Raw genomic sequence first — 18,310 nt, forward strand, 5'->3', positions numbered from 1 at the left:
TATATATATATATAGGACTCGAAAGTGCGATGATCGCTCCAAAGTGCGATGATCACGCCAAAGTGCGATAGTCTGCGCCAAAGTGCGATGGTTTGTTAACGTTACGGACGCCAAAGTGCGATGGCCACGCCAAAGTCCGATGGTGCGGAGTTCAGTTACGTTTGTGACGTCACGTCATTGTGATGTCATTCTTAAAGGACACGTCTCATGTTTTCAAAGTATACAATATTACATGCATTTTGTCTTTTTTATGCTTATAGTAATTAATTCTAATAGTTCGTTCGCCGAAATTTTGCGATAATTAACCACAATACAGACTTAAATCTAAGCCACGATTTCAAAAAGTCAAGTTAATTAGGTAGGTAGTCACGTGGTACAGTGACGTCACATGTGCCCTTCGGATTGTGAAAGTACTGTGAGATATTATTAAAAACTCAACTTTTTGGGGCCTAATTTATTTACCATGGGCAACATTTAAATCGATGTTGACAAATTGTCTGAGTTTTATATGTGTTTGCCACCAGTGCACACATATAACGATGTCAATACCCAAATATAACGAATAAAGCGTGTATGAAATCGGCAATATTATGAGTAAATTTTGTTTATATGGGTCGCTGTCTACAAACTGTTTGGGGATGTAATTCCTTTATACATCTGTAATTGGCGTTGTTTTTCTAAAATAAACAGTGCAATCATTATTTATTTTTGGATTAGACAAATTATCATACGTTAAATTGTTGACAACTAGGCCCTATGCCAAGCTATTGTCACGCGTGCATTTCGGAAAGAAAGAAAAAGACAACACACACAAATCAATAAAAATATTCAAATTTAAAGTGGTTAAAATACCCTCGAAATAGAATTTGGTTGAAATCCGACAACCTTGAGTTTTTGACGTTTTTTGGCCGCCATCTTGAAACGGCAGCCATTTTGAAAATTTGAAAAGTTGATTGCACCCCCCCTAATGACCCTCTATCAGCTCACAAAGTTTGAAGTGGATCAGTCGAAGCATGTTCATAAAATCACGCGGACAAATTTCTCATTAAAGAAGAGGAAAAATAAGAAGAAAATAATAATAACGAGCTGTAACTGTGTTGGGATGCCAACACAAATGTCTCCGAACACCTCTCCATGTCAGAAATGGTTTTTGATGCCAGAAATGGACTCGGAATCCTCCATCAAACCTAGAGAGTAAATTAGGTTGAAATCAGACGGACTTGAATTTTGGCCGCCATTTTCTTCAAGGGTGGCCATTTTGAAACATCTGAAAATTGATTGGAAAGAAATACTGATGCTAGAAATGAACTGTGGACGCTCAATTGACCCCAGAACCCAAATGTTGTACAGATTTTAACACTTTCAAATATTTCGGTATATGGCGGCCATTTTGAAAATGGCGGCTCCAAAAAAAATGTTGATGGTGGAAATGGACTCGCGGTCTCTAAATTACCCTAGAAATAGAATTTGGTTGAAATCCGACAACCTTGACTTTTTGACGTTTATGGCCGCCACTTTGAAACGGCGGCCATTTTGAAAATTTCGAAAGCTGATTGCACCCCTCCTTATGACCCCCTATCAGTTCACAAAGTTTGAAGTGGATCTGTCGAAGCACTTTCATACAATCGAGCGGACAAATTTCTCAGGAAAGAAGAGGAATAATAAGAAGAAAATAAGAATAATAAAAAACGGAGCAAAAACAATATGTCTCCGACACTTTGTGTTCGGAGACATAATACTAAGAATAATAAGAAACGGAGCAAAAACAATATCTCTCCGACACTTTGTGTTCGGAGACATAATAATAATAATAATAAGAAAAGTGAAAAATCGCTGAAGACGGAAGACCCTAATAATAACGAGCTATAACTGTGTTGGAATGCCAACACAAATGTCTCAGAACACCTCCCCATGTGAGAAATGGTTTTTGATGCCAGATATGCACTCAGGAGTCTCAAAAATCCTTAAAAACTGAATTTGGTTGAAATCCGACGGACTTGATTTTTGACCGCCTATTTCTTCAATGGCGGCCATTTTGAAACATTTGAAAATGGATTGGAAGGAAATATTGATGCTAGAAATGAATTTTGGCCCCTCCATTTACCCCAGAACCCAAATGTTGTACAGATTTTAACACTTTCAAATATTTCAGTATATGGTGGCCATTTTGAAAATGGCGGCTCAAAAAAAAATTTGATGGTGAAAATGGACTCGGGGTCACTAAAATACCCTAGAAATAGAATTTGGTTGAAATCCGACAACCTTGAGTTTTTGACGTTTTTTTGGCCGCCATCTTGAAACGGCGGCCATTTTGAAAATTTGAAAAGTTGAATGCACCCCTCCTAGTGACCCCCTATCAGCTCACAAAGTTTGAAGTGGATCTGTCGAAGCACTTTCACAAAATCGTTCGGACAAATTTCTCACTAAAGAAGAGGAATAATAAGAATAAGAAGAAAATAATAATAACGAGCTATAACTGTGTTGGGATGCCAACACAAATGTCTCCGAACACCTCCCCATGTCAGAAATGCTTTTTGATGCCAGATATGCACTCAGGATCCTCAAAGAACCTTAGAAACTAAATTTGGTTGAAATCCGACGGACTTGTTTTTTGGCCGCCAATTTGTTCAATGGCGGCCATTTTGAAACATTTAAAAATTGATTGGAAGGAAATACTGATGCTAGAAATGAACAGTGAACCCTCCATTTACCGCAGAACTCAAATGTTGTAGAGATTTTAACACTTTCAAATATTTCGGTATATGGCGGCCATTTTGAAAATGGCGGCTCAAAAAAAATTTGATGGTGGAAATGGACTCGGGGTCACTAAAATACCCTAGAAATAGAATTTGGTTGAAATCCGACAACCATGAGTTTTTGACGTTTTTTGAAAATTTGAAAAGTTGAATGCACCCCTCCTAGTGACCCCCTATCAGCTCAGAAAGTTTGAAGTGGATCAGTCGAAGCGTGTTCATATAATCGTGCGGACAAATTTCTCACTAAAGAAGAGGAAAAATAAGAAGAAGAAAATAATAATAAGAAGAACTAGCTATAACTGTGTTGGGATGCCAACACAAATGTCTCCGAACGCCTCCCCATGTCAGAAATAGTTCTTAATGCCAGATATGCACTCAGGATCCTCAAAGAACTCTAGAAACTAAATTTGGTTGAAATCCGACGGACTTGATTTTTGGCCGCCATTTTATTCAATGGTGGCCATTTTGAAACATTTGAAAATTGATTGGAAGAAAATACTGATGCTAGAAATGAATTGTGGACCCTCCATTTACCCCAGAACCTAAATGTTGTACAGATTTTAACACTTTGAAATATTTCAGTATATGGCGACCATTTTGAAAATGGCAGCTAAAAAAAGGAACATGACCCACAATATGCCATTTTTGGCCTACCAAATTTGGAAAAATTAAAGAACACTTTAGAATAAATCTAAGATTATATTTTTTATCCATAACATGAGCCAAGTTGTATTGCGCAATCGTTTCCTCACACCGGATGTTTAAAGCACTCAAGTAAATGCCCAAACCTACCGCAGTTTCACGTTTTCCGGGAAAATCGCATAAATTTGCCAACTTCAGTCTATAAATTCACATGGGCCGCATTACTCACGACTCAATTTTGTAAACTAAAATTAAAATGTAAAGTTAGATTAACACTTTCCATCAAAAAAATTAACTCGTAAGCAATGCGGCCATGTCGAAAAAAAAAAATAATAATAACAAAAGTGTCGTCTGGAAACGTCAGATTCCAAGGAAGTCAATACATACAACTAACACAGTTGATACGACTCAAAAAGAAACAGCAAAGAGGTGAGTTTTTATGTTCTTATATATTTTTTAAAATAAAAAAATCAATATCTAAACGAGTAAATATGAGAGTCATGGCCTATGGTAAAAAGGTACGGGGGGGGGGGGGGGGACCTATCGTGTATGTTTGATTCCGATGGCTTTAAAAGTACCGATTTCCCTACCTTTTGTTACTTTAAAAATGATATTGTTCAAAACAGAATGAATGTTCGAATAAAACGTACAGTACAAACTTATTCGGCCATACGGAATACCCTAGTTAGAATAATCTGTGTCTCGGGACAGGCCCTCACCACAATCGGTGCCGTAGGACATTATCATTTTAACGATAGAACATTCTCTCTAGGAATACCCCAGTAAACATTTCAATTACACAGGCCCAGCATGTACACATGTATTACGCATGGAGATGTGCGATATATATTCAGACAGTATGATCTATCGTATGAATTTGTCCATTGGTTCTCATAATTTTTACAAATTATGTAGATCTACGTTTAATTAATATAGGCTACAGTTCAAAGTTTCTTATAAAATATTAAGTCTGTCAATCATAACTGTAAAGTTGTAGCAACGTGTTACATTAACAAATGTCCGAATATTACAGCAATGTCAAACACGGCTGTAAGCTCTATCTATTTTACATTTGCACTTGAGAATTTGAACGCACAATATTCATAGATCGAACGGAGATAATATTACCGTTTTGTTTTCAATTTCAACTATTTAAGTTCGTAAATTCATAAGTCCCTTGTATATACGTGGAAAGACACCTACAAAAACACACAGAAAGTTTGTTTTTAATGAAGTAGATCAATTTAAATACATATCAAAATATATCTTGTTAAATAATATTTGACAAAACTTGTGTTGAAATGTAGAGTATTCTCTTAATTATGTTTACGTTTTTTCGATTGAAGGGCAATAACTCTAAATGGAAAACATAGTTTACTAGTGGAGGATCCTAGTTTTTTTTTCTTTCGTTTTGTTTTATATATACACACGAAAATCAAACGCTTTAATTGATTTTAGAATTTTTATTTTGTGCTATAGACAAAATTGATATTGAAAAGATATGTTTTAAATGTTAGGAAAAAAAAAAAATCTATAAAGGTGAAACGGCAACCCCCCCCCCCCCCCCCCACCCCCGAAAATGTATTACAATACTACTGATAATTTTTCTATTATTTATATTATTTCATGGTTTTTGCACCAGTTTTCTTTTTGGATTAGGAAAATGGTTTACTTTTTCCTTAAAAAAGGACTTTGGAAGGGTCCATTAAACAGACCCAGGTTGGGAGATTTCAGGCTCTCGTGGACTTAATTTCCGTGGAAACGAGGGGGTTATTTATATTCGGTCTTTCCTACCCCGGGATAGGAAAGACCGAATATAAATAACTTCCTCGTTTCCACAGAAATTTACATGGACTACATAATAGAAATAAATTAACCATGTATACATTGTTGTAAACCCCATACCCCCTCTATATGTCACACTGACATTAATCAACAAAACATTTGAAGATACACATTTTCAGTTTATTAGTGGGAAAAAAAATAATTCCAAGTTCTTGAATACAATTTATTAATTGATTCACCAAGCATTAATTAACAAGTTAATTGATTTATAATTAGATTTTAGGAAAAATAACCTAGGCTAATGGGTTTTAACATGAAGATAAGATTTTCATCCAACCCAAATTGTATATTTTAATTACATGTATATGACATAAATATTTCAGATATGCCAAGGAGTGGTCCCTAATTCTTTCTCTGTTTCAACTGTCCATGGAGAGTAAAACCAAAACACAGATCCAGGATTTCAAAGAAATATAGGTCAGTGATCACCACTCTGATAGGGAGGGCACCATCTGATCATGATTTTCTGTGCAATATATGCCAGAGTGTGTGTGTTGCTCCCATATTAAACAGAAGAATATCAAGTCGGTTAGGCAACAGATTCAAGACAGTCCAGCACCACCACCACCAGCAGCAGTTCTTCCAATTAGTCCCCCTTCTGTATCACTCCCATCCCCATGTACATCAAGAGGGCACACTTCATGCTGTATCTGCGAGTGACCAGGTCCAAAGTTAGTTGTAGTCCCAGTAGGAGTAAGGCATGAAATCTTCATTTCAAAAGAGGCCATCATTCCTGCCGGGGCTCGCTTCTGTACAAATCACCTACAACAAGACATAGAAGAACTTGAACCTATTGCTGACAACACCATGTTCAACAAAACAGGAGTGACATAATTAATCAAACAAGTTTTTGAGAGCTGAAGTTTTGAGAAAAGAGAAAATAAGGTTGGATTTTGACGACAGTGAAAGTCTAACAGTGAGCATCAGAATCTCCTGGGAACCCCTAAAGCTGCTTTTGAGGACTTGCTGACATATGTAAACCTGTAGAATATGGAAACTTGTGCTAGATAAAAGCTTTATAACCTTTCTACCAGTGATGTATTTATTAACAATTAAAAGGGTATTTGATTTTAGCAGAATAATTACTTATTATGAACTACTAGTATTATCATTATGATACTTAACTGGCAAATAACAAACAACAAACATGATTTGTAAATGTTACTTCCTGTATAGATCTACATGATACTTCTATTTTGGGAACATTATCAAAATAGGCCAATTTAGATTATTTCTCATTCTGTGGCATTTACAAGCATGTATACATTACATGTAAATGCAATATAATCCAAACAATTTAAAACTACAGAGCCTTAGGATATATTCTATTTCAAATATGTATCTAGATGTAATTCTATTCAAATCTATATTAATGCCTGGAAGATTTTTAGATCACAGCTCATGAATTACGTTCTGTCAGTCAATAATGTATTGCACAAACATTTAAAAAAAATTGTTGGTTAAAAGACCTCAGTATCTTTACATGATTAATACGTATAGGAATATACAATTATTGATCAAGATAAATACAGTAAAATTTATACAGTATCATTTCTCAAATCGTATTTTCAGAGTCAATAATATACTGACTCTGATCCCCTATATCGGTGTTGTGTTGTTATTATTCACGCTTTGAAATCTACATGTACATGTAACAAAAAGATCATTTGATACTTACTATTAGGTGTCTACAGTAATTTTCCTTTAATCAGGTTTCACAGCAAATGCTCGTTGAACGTGTAATTCCGAGTTAAATTCGAATTGAACATGTTTTGACGAGACGCGGTGTCAACTTATTTCGTTACCATTGCTTTCGATACTCGGTCGTTTTAATACTAAAAAAAAAAAAATAATAAGAAAGAAAACAAAAAAACCCAAAACTATGGAATATGATATGAAACAGAATTGTTCCAATGATTCACTTCTTTCACCATGTAAATAAACTACATACTATATTTATTCTTCTTATTTCAGTATTTTAAAATTCAAGTAAAAATAATTTAAAAGTAAAGTTGAACAATCACGGCTTTGAACATCATTTCCAAAATATTTCTTATTTCTATTTCCCAAATTTGGTCAAAAATGCTTATTATGATCATTGAATAAGCCATTCTAGCTATTTGAGTGCATATAACTTGATAAATTCAGAGATTTATAGGTTCATGTACATTGTACATGGTCATTGGAGGTTTATTGTTGTGACGTGTATCCCGAAATGTTAATTTTTTAACATTAAATACCACAATATTCAACGTCATATTAACAAAAAAGTATAGAATATATGAAAAAAGAAAAACATTTCTAGAAAGCCTATATCCCGAAGATTATTATATACAGAAATTATCAATTTCCCAGGCTAGGCCATTTTTCATGGTTCGTGGGTCATGTTCTTTGATGGTGGAAATGGACTTGGGGTCACTAAATTACAAAGGAAATAGAATTTGGTTGAAATCCGACAACCTTGGGTTTTTGACGTTTTTTGGCCGCCATCTTGAAACGGCGGCCATTTTGAAAATTTGAAAAGTTGATTGCACCCCTCTTAATGACCCTCTATCAGCTCACAAAGTTTGAAGTGGATCAGTCGAAGCATGTTCATAAAATCGCGCGGACAAATTTCTCACTAAAGAAGAGGGAAAATAAGAAGAAAATAATAATAACGAGCTATAACTATGTTGGGATGCCAACACAAATGTCTCCAAACACCTCACCATGTCAGAAATGCATTTTGATGTCAGATCTGCACTGAGGATTCTCAAAAAACCCTAAAAACTGAATTTGGTTGAAATCCGAAGGACTTGATTTTTGGCGGCCATTTTCTTCAATGGCGGCCATTTTGAAACATTTGAAAATGGATTGGAAGGAAATACTGATGCTAGAAATGAATTGTGGACCCTCCATTTACCCCAGAACCCAAATGTTGTAGAGATTTTAACACTTTGAAATATTTCGGTATATGGCGGCCATTTTGAAAATGGCGGCTCAAAAAAAAAAATTATGGTGGAAATCGACTCGGGATGCCCATATTACCCTAGAAATCGATTTTGGTTGAAATCCGACATACTTGAGTTTTTGACGTTTTTTGGCCGCCATCTTGAAACGGCGGCCATTTTGAAAATTTGAAAAGTTGAATGCACCCCTCCTAGTGACCCCCTATCAGCTCACAAAGTTTGAAGTGGATCTGTTGAAGCACTTTCACAAAATCGGTCGGACAAATTTCTCACTAAAGAAGAGGAATAATAAGAATAAGAAGAAAATAATAATAGTAATAAGAAACGGAGCAAAAACAATATGTCTCCGACACTTTGTGTTCGAAGACATAATAACGAGCTATAACTGTGTTGGGATGCCAACACAAATGTCTCCGAACACCTCCCCATGTCAGAAATGGTTTTTGATGCCAAATATGCGCTCAGTATCCTCAATAAACCCTAGAAACTAAATTTGGTTGAAATCCGACGGACTTGATTTTTGGCCGCCATCTTCTTCAATGGCGGCCATTTTGAAAGATTTGAAAATTGATTGGAAGGAAATACTGATGCTAGAAATGAATTGTGGACCCTCAATTGACCCCAGAACCCAAATGTTGAAGAGATTTCAAAACTTTGAAATATTTCGGTATATGGTGGCCATTTTGAAAATGGCGTCTCAAAAAAAAATTTGATGGTGGAAATAAACTTGGGGTCACTAAATTACCCTAGAAATAGAATTTAGTTGAAATCCGACAACCTTGAGTTTTTGACGTTTTTTGGCCGCCATCTTGAAACGGCGGCCATTTTGAAAATTTGAAAAGTTGAATGCACCCCTCCTAGTGACCCCCTATCAGCTCACAAAGTTTGAAGTTCATCTGTCTAAGCACTTTCACAAAATCGGTCGGACAAATTTCTCACTAAAGAAGAGGAATAATAAGAACTAGTGATCCTAATTGTTCGCGAACAATTAGAGGCCTTTCCACCTACAATGATTTAAAAAAGAAGACATTTAAGAATATTTAAGATGATGTACGAAACTTAAAACGAGCTTGAAAATTTGAATAATAATTTTCACGATGACCTTGATCTTTGACCTTGACCTCATTTTGAAGGTCATCGGTCTTAATGCAAGTGATCACATGTCTCTATCTATATTAATGTAAAAGCTATAAGCTTAAAAAATATTAATCAAGACATTCAGGGGCAATAATTTGTTCAGGGGTTTTCGGTTACTTTCGGTTAGCTTCTCAATGCTAAAAATACTTTGAAAGACCTTGAAAATGGAAAAAAAATAATTTTGATGATGACCTTGACCTTTGACCTTGACCTCAATTTGAAGGTCAAAGGTCATCGGTCTTAATGTAAGTGGTCCCATGTCTCTATCTATATCAATGTAAAAGTTATAGGCTTAGATAATGATATTGGAGACTTTCAGGGGCAATAACTATGCTTAAGGGTTTTCGTATCCCTTTGATTATTTTTTCTTTGCAAGACGGTTTTACTGTGAATTCATTAGCGAAGGTTTCGTGTCTCTATGACTTTCCGTTAAGTAGGAGTAGCGATAACAAGGTTTTCGACGCGAGTCTCCGAAATTCACAGAAGAGTCAAAGTTCAAAGTTGGTATGCATACTATCAAAACCAATCAAGAAGTCAATACTTACCCATATAATATTTCAACGCTATCTTAAGCAGGAAAGAGAGTATAAAAAGTGCTATTTTTTCCTCTTTTCTGATGACCTTGACCTTTGACCTTGACCTAATTTTCAAGGTCAAAGGTCACCGATCCTATTCCATTTGGTCCCATGTCTCTACGACAAACCGTTCTCAAGCTCGACATGTTTTACGAATAAATCACAAAACATAAAGAGGCATTAACTCCCCTTAGCGGACACCGAATCCCTTCATTTTAAATTCTTCACTTCTACTAATTACCCTCTATGTTTTAGAAAAGGTTTCATCCTCCTATCATTTACGGTTACAAAGTAGAAGTGCTAACAATGATTTCTGCGAAAGGTCAAATAACTCCGTAAGGGGTCAAAGTTCAATTACGCAGGGTGAACTGTATTCGTTTCTCAAGAAGTACTATATGATGAACTATAAAGTTTTTCGATAAGTCTTAAGACAAAAATTTTTTTTGACGGCAGGAAAATAATAATAACTAGTGATCCTAATTGTTCGCGAACAATTAGAGGGCTTTCCACCTACAATGATTTAAAAATAGATATTCAAGAATATTTAAGATGATGTACAAAACTCAAAATGACCAAGAAAATTTCATTAATAATTTTCACGATGATGTTGACCTTTGACCTTGACCTCATTTTGAAGGTCAAAGGTCATCGGTCTTAATGCAAGTGATCCCATGTCTCTATCTATATTAATGTAAAAGGTATAAGCTTAAAAAAAGTTAATCAAGACATTCAGGGGCAATAATTTTTTTTATGGGTTTTCGGTTACTTTCGGTTAGCTTATCAATGCTAAAAATACTTTGAAAGACCTTGAAAATGGATAAAAATTAATTTTGATGATGACCTTGACCTTTCACCTTGACCTCATTTTGAAGGTCAAAGGTCATCGGTCTTAATGCAAGTGATCCCATGTCTCTATCTATATTAATGTAAAAGCTATAAGCTTAAAAAATGTTAATCAAGACATTCAGGGGCAATAATTTGTTTAGGGGTTTTCGGTTACTTTCGGTTAACTTATCAATGCTAAAAATACTTTGAAAGACCTTCAAAATGGAAAAAAATTAATTTTGATGATGACCTTGACCTTTGACCTTGACCTCATTTTGAAGGTCAAAGGTCATCGGTCATAATGCAAGTGGTCCCATGTCTCTATCTATATCAATATAAAAGTTATAGGCTTAGATAATGATATTGGAGACTTTCAGGGGCAATAACTATGCTTAAGGGTTTTCGTATCCCTTTGATTATTTTTTCTTTGCAAGAGGGTTTTACTGTGAATTCATTAGCGAAGGTTTCGTGTCTCTATGACTTTCCGTTAAGTAGGAGTAGCGATAACAAGGTTTTCGACGCGAGTCTCCGAAATTCACAGAAGGGTCAAAGTTCAAAGTTGTAATGCATACTATCAAAACCAATCAAGAAGTCAATACTTACCCATAAAATATTTCAACGTTATCTTAAGCAGGAAAAAGAGTATAAAAAGTGCTATTTTTTCCTCTTTTCTGATGACCTTGACTTTTGACCTTGACCTAATTTTCAAGGTCAAAGGTCACCGATCCTATTCCAGTTGGTCCCATGTCTCTACGACAAACCGTGCTCAAGCTCGACATGTTTTACGAATATATCACAAAACATAAAGAGGCATTAACTCCCTTTAGGGGACACCGAATCCCTTCATTTGAAATTCTTCGCTTCTACTAATTACCCTCTATGTTTTAGAAAAGGTTTCATCCTCCTATCATTTACGGTTACAAAGTAGAAGTGCTAACAATGATTTCTGCGAAAGGTCAAATAACTCCGTAAGGGGTCAAAGTTCAATTACGCAGGGTGAACTGTATTCGTTTCTCAAGAAGTACTATATGATGGACTATAAAGTTTTTCGATAAGTCTTAAGACGAAGATATTTTTTGACGGCAGGAAAATAATAATAATAATAATAATAATAATAATAATAAACAGAACAATAACAATAGGACTTTCCACTGAAAGGTGGAAAGCCCTAACTAGTGATCCTAATTGTTCGCGAACAATTAGAGGGCTTTCCACCTACAATGATTTTAAAAAAGACATTTAAGAATATTTAAGATGATGTACGAAACTCAAAATGACCAAGAAAATTTGATTAATAATTTTCACGATGACCTTGACCTTTGACCTTCACCTCATTTTGAAGGTCAAAGGTCATCGGTCTTAATGCAAGTGATCCCATGTCTCTATCTATATTAATGTAAAAGCTATAAGCTTAAAAAAATGTTAATCAAGATATTCAGGGGCAATAATTTGTTTAGGGGTTTTTGGTTCCTTTCGGTTAGCTTCTCAATGCTAAAAATACTTTGAAAGACCTTGAAAATGAAAAAAAATTAATTTTGGTGATGACCTTGACCTTTGACCTTGACCTCATTTTGAAGGTCAAAGGTCATCGGTCTTAATGCAAGTGGTCCCATGTCTCTATCTATATTAATATAAAAGTTATAGGCTTAGATAATGATATTAGAGACTTTCAGGGGCAATAACTATGCTTAAGGGTTTTTGTATCCCTTTGATTATTTTTTCTTTGCAAGACGGTTTTACTGTGAATTCATTAGCGAAGGTTTCGTGTCTCTATGACTTTCCGTTAAGTAGGAGTAGCGATAACAAGGTTTTCGACGCGAGTCTCCGAAATTCACAGAAGGGTCAGAGTTCAAAGTTGTAATGCATACTATCAAAACCAATCAAGAAGTCAATACTTATCCATATAATATTTCAACGCTATCTTAAGCAGGAAAGAGAGTATAAAAAGTGCTATTTTTTCCTCTTTTCTGATGACCTTGACCTTTGACCTTGACCTAATTTTCAAGGTCAAAGGTCACCGATCCTATTCCAGTTGGTCCCATGTCTCTACGACAAACCGTTCTCAAGCTCGACATGTTTTACGAATAAATCGCAAAACATAAAGAGGCATTAACTCCCCTTAGGGGACACCGAACCCCTTCATTTGAAATTCTTCGCTTCTACTAATTACCCTCTATGTTTTAGAAAAGGTTTCATCCTCCTATCATTTACGGTTACAAAGTAGAAGTGCTAACAATGATTTCTGCGAAAGGTCAAATAACTCCGTAAGGGGTCAAAGTTCAATTACGCAGGGTGAACTGTATTCGTTTCTCAAGAAGTACTATATGATGGACTATAAAGTTTTTCGATAAGTCTTAAGACGAAGATTTTTTTTGACGGCAGGAAAATAATAATAAACAGAACAATAACAATAGGACTTTCCACAGAAAGGTGGAAAGCCCTAATAACTAGTAATCCTAATTGTTCGCGAACAATTAGAGGGCTTTCCACCTACAATGATTTAAAAAAAGATATTTAAGAATATTTAAGATGATGTACGAAACTCAAAACGACCTTGAAAATTTAAATAATAATTTTCACGATGACTTTGACCTCATTTTGAAGGTCAAAGGTCATCGCTCTTAATGCAAATGATCCCATGTCTCTATCTATATTAATGTAAAAGCTAAACGTTAATCAAGACATTCAGGGGCAATAATTTGTTTAGGGGTTTTCGGTTACTTTCGGTTAGTTTCTCAATGCTAAAAATCCTTTGAAAGACCTTTAAAATGGAAAAAAAATTGATGATGACCTTGACCTTTGACCTTGACCTCATTTTGAAGGTCAAAGGTCATCGATCTTAAAGCAAGTGGCCCCATGTCTCTATCTATATTAATATAAAAGTTATAGGCTTAGATAATGATATTGGAGACTTTCAGGGGCAATAACTATGCTTAAGGGTTTTCGTATCCCTTTTATTATTTTTTCTTTGCAAGAGGGTTTTACTGTGAATTCATTAGCGAAGGTTTCATGTCTCTATGACTTTCCGTTAAGTAGGAGTAGCGATAACAAGTTTTTCGACGCGAGTCTCCGAAATTCACAGAAGGGTCAAAGTTCAAAGTTGTAATGCATACTATCAAAACCAATCAAGAAGTCAATACTTACCCATATAATATTTCAACGCTATCTTAAGCAGGAAAGAGAGTATAAAAGTGCTATTTTTTCCTCTTTTCTGATGACCTTGACCTTTGACCTTGACCTAATTTTCAAGGTCAAAGGTCACCGATCCTATTCCAGTTGGTCCCATGTCTCTACGACAAACCGTTCTCAAGCTCGACATGTTTTATGAATAAATTGCAAAACATAAAGAGGCATTAACTCCCTTTAAGGGACACCGAATCCCTTCATTTTAAATTCTTCGCTTCTACTAATTACCCTCTATGTTTTAGAAAAGGTTTCATCCTCCTATCATTTACGGTTACAAAGTAGAAGCGCTAACAATGATTTTTGCGAAAGGTCCAATAACTCCGTAAGGGGTCAAAGTTCAATTACGCAGGGTGAACTGTATTCGTTTCTCAAGAAGTACTATATGATGGACTATAAAGTTTTTCAATAAGTCTTAAGACGAAAATTTTTTTTGACGGCAGGAAAATAATAAACAGAACAATAACAATAGGACTTTCCACAGAAAGGTGGAAAGCCCTAACTAGTGATCCTAATTGTTCGCGAACAATTAGAGGGCTTTCCACCTACAATGATTTAAAAAGAGATATTTAAGAATATTTGAAAGACTTTGAAAATAAAAAATAATAATTTTTATGGTGACCTTGACCTTTGACCTTGACCTCATTTTGAAGGTCAAAGGTCATCACTCTTAATGCAAGTGATCCCATGTCTTTATCTATATTAATAATGTAAAAGCTATAAGCTTACAACATGTTAATCAAGATATTCAGGGGCGATAATTTGTTCAGGGGTTTTCGGTTACTTTCGGTTAGCTTCCCAATGCTAAAAATACGTTGAAAGACCTTGAAAATGAAAAAAAAATTAATTTTGATGATGACCTTGACCTTTGACCTTGACCTCATTTTGAAGGTCAAAGGCCATCGGTCTTAATGCAAGTGATCCCATGTCTCTAACTAAATTAATATAAAAGTTATAGGCTTAGATAATGATATTGGAGACTTTCAGGGGCAATAACTATGCTTAAGGGTTTTCGTATCCCTTCCATTAATTTCTCAATGCAAGGGGCTTTAACTCTGAAGTCATTAGCGAAGGTTTCATGTCTCTATGACTTTCGCTTTAGTAGGAGTAGCGATAACAAGCTTTTCAATGCGAGTCTCCGAAATTCACGAAAGGGTCAAAGTTCAAAGTTATCATGCATAATATCTGAACCAATCATGAAGTCAATACTTACCGATATAATATTTCAATGCTATCTTAAGCAGGAAAAAGGGTATAAAAAGTGTTATTTTCTGACCTTTTGGGGTGACCTTGACCTTTGACCTTGACCTAATTTTCAAGGTCAAAGGTCAACAATCCCATTCCAGTTGGTCCCGTGTCTCTACGATAAACCGTTCTCATGTTGGACATTATTTATGAATAAATCGTAAAACCAAAGGGGCAATAACTCCCCTGAGGGGTCTTCGAATCCTTTTGATTAATGCCCATATGATTCCATCTAAGTCTCTTCTATGTTTCAGCAAAGGTTTGATGCTCCTATCTTTTACGATTAAAGAGGAGTAGCGATAACAAGGATTTTTACGTAAAGTCCAATAACTCCGTAAAAGGTCCAAGGTCAATTACGCAGGGTCACATGTGATCATGTTTCAAGAAGTTGAATATGATGGGCTATAAAACTTTTCGATAAGTCTAAAGATGTCAAATTATTTTTTGGCGGAAAGAAAAGATCGAAGTAAATAATAATAATAAACAGAACAATATCAATAGGACTTTCCACAGGAAGATGGAAAGCCCTAATAAACAGAACAATAACAATACGACTTTCCACTGAAAGGTGGAAAGCCCTAATAAACAGAACAATAACAATAGGACTTTCCACAGAAAGGTAGAAAGCCCTAATAAGAAGAAGAAAATAATGATAATAACTAGAAACTTGTTGCCATGGCAACAAGAAGGTCTTCCGTTCTTTCCGTGTCCAGTAGATCACCTTAAATTCTTCATTTGTTATAAAGTGGGGGAAAAAAATTTCAAGTAATCTCGGGGATTGAACCCGGGTCGCCCGCATGAAAATCCACTACGCTAACCATTAGGCTAGCGAGGACCTCGCTTCAGAATTAAAATTACGAATATCTAGAGTTTGGTTCGATCAATTTAAAATCAAATATCATATTCAGCATTCTATAAAGAGTCTCTATTTACCTTACCTTTATCAAAGAAAAACATTAAAAAACAAAAAAGTTGAAAAAATCCATTTTTTAAATTTGCTTCCGTTAGCGACCGGAAGTGATGACGACGTACGAAATAGTGCTCACGCAAATCTATAAGTCATGTTCTATCATCTCTAATAAGTCTCCAGTTCATATCTTTAGTCCTTCCTGTAGATCACCCGCGGACAAAGTTCCATTTGAAAATCAAAAAATTGTCAATAACTTGGAACCGAAATGGAATTTTTCACAAATTTTTTGTGATAAACAATTTTCATAATATAATGCATTTTTCCTGAAAGTTTCACTGAAAACCACTGTATAGTTTTCGAGAAAAATGTGGTCAAAAAAATAATAATAACTAGACACTCATTACTAGTAATGAATAGGTCTTCCGTTGGACCACTTCCGGTAAAAAGCTTTCTATTCCTACGAAAACCATTTAAATGTATCAGAAAATGTGCCTTAACAATGAATGAGAAATCACTCGAAGAAATCGGAAAATCGACATTTTTTCAATTACTTCCGGTATAGACCGGAAGTGACGGACGAAAAAATTGAATATATTAGTACACTGGACTAATGTTAGTTGATCAACTCTACAAGTTTTAAGCGTCTATCTATATTCATTATTGAGAAACTGAAAAAATAAGGTTTGAATATGTCCACCCCATATCTTACGACCGGAAGTGAATTTTACAAAAATATTTAAATTTACTCTAGACATTTATAGTGTCTATAACATATATAAAATTCAAATCATTAACTTGTTTTATGACCGAGATTTATAGGACTGAAAAATGAGAGAATGAATAGTCTTTCTTTGATATAACCGGAAGTTGAATCTTCAACTTCCGGTGGGGTCAACATTTTTTTGAGAATCAGAATGAGACCTAATAAACCAATATAGGTTTCAATCTGAAAGAAAAAAGTTTGAAATTTATGATTTATTAATCACTTCCGGTGACGACCGGAAGTGACCGCCGACATTTTTAACCCCCTACTGCACGCTTACAAAGTGAGATCTATTAATTCTGAAAATTTGATGACTTTATCTTTTACCGTTTCTGAGAAAAACGCTCGACAACGAAAACAGCTAATAAGCCGTATTTGCCGACCGGAAGTAAAATTTACAAAAATATTTGACGTTACTCTAGACATCTATAGTGACTATAATATATGTAAAATTCAACTCATTAAATAGTTTCATGACCGAGATTTATGGCACTGAAAAATGAGAGAATGAATGGTCTTTCTTTGATATAACCGGAAGTTGGAGATTCAACTTCCGGTGGAATCAACATCTTTTGAGAATTAGAACAAGACCCAGTAAACCGATATAGGTTTCAATTTGAAAGAAAAGAGTTTGAAATTGATAATTTATTTAATCACTTCCGGTGACGAGCGGAAGTGACGGCGACAAAAAATAATACGTGCATGCACCATAGAGAAAATAGATCTATCATCCCTGAAAGTTTCATTCGATTATCTTTAGTGGTTTTCAAGTTTACCCCCGGACAAAGTTTCTTTCAAAAACCGGAAAATCGGACGTATCTGACGAACAGAAGTGAATTTTGAAAAAATGAAAAAAAAACCTTGAGGTACCATCGTTCTCTATAACCTGTGAGAGTTTCAGAAAAATCCATCCAACGGTCTCGGAGACGAAAGGGAAAAAAAAATAATAATAACGAGCTATAACTGTGTTGGGATACCAACACAAATGTCTACGAACACCTCCCCATGTCAGAAATGCTTTTTGATGCCAGATATGCACTCAGGATCCTCCATAAACCCTAGAAACAAAACTTGGTTGAAATCTTATGGACTTGTTTTTTGGCGCCATTTTCTTCAATGGCGGCCATTTTGAAACATTTGAAAATTGATTGGAAGGGAATACTGATGCTAGAAATGAACTGTGGACCCTCCATTTACCCCAGAACCCAAATGTTGTAGAGATTTTAACACTTTCAAATATTTCGGTATATGGCGGACATTTTGAAAATGGCGGCTCAAAAAAAATTTTGATGGTGGAAATGGACTCGGAGTCATTAAATTACCCTAGATATTGAATTTGGTTGAAATCCGACAACCTTGAGTTTTTGACGTTTTTTAGCCGCCATCTTGAAACAGCGGCCATTTTGAAAATTTGAAAAGATGAATGCACCCCTCCTAGTGACCCTTTATCAGCTCACAAAGTTTGAAGTGGATCTGTCGAA

General features: G+C 35.2%; 1 protein-coding gene and 1 long non-coding RNA gene across 3 annotated transcripts in view; both read right to left on the bottom strand.

The window, feature by feature from the left end:
- Positions 1-18,310, bottom strand: part of LOC125676423 (E3 ubiquitin-protein ligase rnf213-beta-like) — a 357,493-nt gene that overhangs the window by 286,504 nt on the left and 52,679 nt on the right. The gene's annotated exons all lie outside the window — the stretch shown is intronic.
- Positions 4,613-7,074, bottom strand: LOC130052632 (uncharacterized). 2 transcript variants are annotated; one of them, XR_008800992.1, is made up of 2 exons: positions 6,922-7,074; positions 4,613-6,224 (listed from the first exon to the last, which is right to left on the bottom strand). It is a non-coding gene; the product is annotated as an uncharacterized LOC130052632 (long non-coding RNA). The 2 variants fall into 2 exon arrangements; XR_008800991.1 differs by having other exon boundaries at positions 5,342-6,005.

This window comes from Ostrea edulis, chromosome 3, assembly GCF_947568905.1.
Source record: "Ostrea edulis chromosome 3, xbOstEdul1.1, whole genome shotgun sequence".
NCBI classification, from domain to species: Eukaryota; Metazoa; Mollusca; class Bivalvia; order Ostreida; family Ostreidae; genus Ostrea; species Ostrea edulis.